This window comes from Mustela nivalis, assembly GCF_964662115.1.
Source record: "Mustela nivalis genome assembly, chromosome: 8".
Classification (NCBI taxonomy): Eukaryota; Metazoa; Chordata; class Mammalia; order Carnivora; family Mustelidae; genus Mustela; species Mustela nivalis.
This window is the reverse complement of record NC_139027.1, coordinates 81702441-81704927: the sequence shown is the minus strand read 5'-3', so window position 1 is coordinate 81704927 and position 2487 is coordinate 81702441. Positions and strand designations below refer to the sequence as shown.

At 43.6% G+C, this 2487-nt stretch overlaps 1 long non-coding RNA gene across 1 annotated transcript; it reads right to left on the bottom strand.

Annotated features, from left to right (window-relative positions):
- Positions 1–558: 558 nt before the first annotated feature.
- On the bottom strand, positions 559–2184 carry LOC309871108. The gene is made up of 3 exons (XR_014315038.1): positions 2126–2184; positions 1924–2033; positions 559–605 (listed from the first exon to the last, which is right to left on the bottom strand). It is a non-coding gene; the product is annotated as an uncharacterized lncRNA (long non-coding RNA).
- Between the last annotated feature and the right edge of the window lie 303 nt (positions 2185–2487).

Sequence of the window (2487 nt, the reverse complement as noted above, 5' to 3'; positions counted from 1 at the left end):
CTGTTCAGGTTCAACACTGTGCTCCTTCTTGATGGGGTTTCCAGGATGCTAATCCTCTCTGGGTTCTAGTCATTGGTGAAAACATACAAGACATTGGATGTGGATAAGATACAGGGCCAATGTTAACAGTAAATCTGGATTAGAAGGATTAAAAAAAAAAAAAAAAAAGCAGAGCCTCTTAACTCCTTTCTTAACATAAGCTTTGGAACCCTAAGACCCTGATTTACTTTCGTGACTCCATGGGTAAGGGAAGTCTGTGTCTGCTATATAAAGAAAAGGAGAGAATTAAGGACAAGGAAGGGAAAAAGGGAAATGAAGAGTGACCCACCCTGACAGAACTTCAGAGTCTCAGGTCCATCCTCTCAATAAGGTGCTGCTTGAAAGTTACACCCCAGGCTCATCAGTAACACCAGCCCCTTAAGAGAAACATGAAGATGGATAAGGCAATTTCTACCATTCCCCTGTTATTAGTTTTTCTTAACTCTTCAGGCGTAGCCATCAAGCATGTGACTTGCTCTTTAGATATCTTCTTTGGGAGAAGACATTTGTGGTCGATTAGGAAAGTCTTGCTTCCTGTTTCGAGGCTGCTCCACTATCTTCTGTTCCTAGGAAAGAGAAGGTCAGTTTGAGCACTGAAACAGCTCTGCAAGGGGTCAGCACAGGACATTAAATACATTTCTCGGAGCACCTGAGTGGCTCAGTTGGTTGGGTGACTGCCTTCAGCTCAGGTCATGATCCTGGAGTCCTTGGATGGAGTCTCACATCAGGATCCCAGCTCCATGGGGAGTCTGCTTCTCCCTCTGACTTCCCCTCTCATGCTGTCTCACTCTGTCTCTCTCTCAAATAAAGAAAGTTAAATTTTAAAAAAATAAATACGTTTCTCAACTGAGGATGAAAACTCATGGCTTAATCTCCTTCTAGCCTTAATTCATCCCAAATTTGACATCTGTATAGACCAGAGGGAATGAGCAATAAATCGGGATGATAATACAATAACATTTCAATTCCAGCAACAAAAAATGTCCTCGAATTAAATTGGTTTATCTTATCAAGACCTCAAGAAGAAATGGACCTCCACGTTAATTTACCCTGAATTAAAGGCCCCAAAATCCAAATCATTTTCTACTTACTTTTTTTATTCTGATACTCAGCCAGGAGAGTCCAAGATTCTTTATTTAACATCAGTTTGGTCCTTTCCTATCAGATACCCCTCCAGTTTATTTAATCTAATGGTAACCTTCATGCATCCTCTTTTCCCAGATTGCTCCAAGGTCATAACTTTTTTACATCACCAACTACATCATTTTACATCACTGACACTCAGAAAACTTAAAAAACAAATCTCAGCCATTACAACTCATTCCCAATCAAGTACAATTGATTTTCATTACTCTCAGTCATTACGTTCTATAAAGTCACTGTGAACCTTGATTTGCAAATACTTCTTGTGCTTTGGACAAGCAAAAAAAAGCTACTTCAGCATCAGTCGTGATGCTGTGAAATCACCAACAATAAGCACAAAAATGCAAAGATCTTGGCACTGACCAGACAGAGAAAAGGACCCTCGTTTGCATGACGAGAGTTGAAACAAGAAGGCAGAGCACTGCTGGATTCCACCTCAAGTGGGAAAATGCACAGTGGGTGACTCAAATTTGTGCCACTCTGTGCACCTCCATGAATCGTGCAACAGCAACAGAAGTACTGATTTCGGGGTTGCAAAGAAAGATTAGCAAATAGGCAAAATCACAAATACGGAATCTGTGAATAAGGAGGATGAACTGTGTGTTCTCAGTGCCCAGGACACGGTACATTCTAGACCAACTCTAGACCATTCTAGACCACAGAAGATATCTAATTTGCCTGGAGGAAGGAGCAAGGGCAAGGAAATGGAAAGAAAAGAAGGAAGTCTTCGGTTAGCCTTACCAAGATGCCAGCTAGTCTGGGACTCTCAGCCTCCTCGGCCTCTGAACTTCCTCACATGTGGACAGAAGCTTTCCTCTAAACAGTAATCACAGCACGGTGCTCACCACGTCCTGGAGGAAAACAAATCCTCCTCTGTATCCCACCTTCTCACCGAGGGAACTTGGGTTTGGGGGGGTCCTGTTATTCACCACATAGAACTTACCTCCAAGGTCTGGGGAAATATTCCCAAATGTGCAGCGCACACTGCGTCTTTCAGGAAACTACCAGGCCAGCAGCCGAGGTGACCTCTGAGAGGCAAAGTCCAACCCCGTGAAACCCAACCCTCTGACTCGTGGCGGCAGCCTCTTAGCTTCAATGCTCAGCGGAGCTGCATTCCAGTGCCCTGGTTAAGTGGATTCCCGGAAATTCAGTCCTCTAACAAGACCTCACCTTTCAACTTTAGGTGAATCTGCAGGTTTCAAAAACAACATGATGCGTGGGTCTCTAAGAGCGTTAAAGACAAGGGCGCCCAGGTCTATAAGGCAAGGGATCTCCAAGGTGGGGGAATTTTAGGCAGAAACCCAT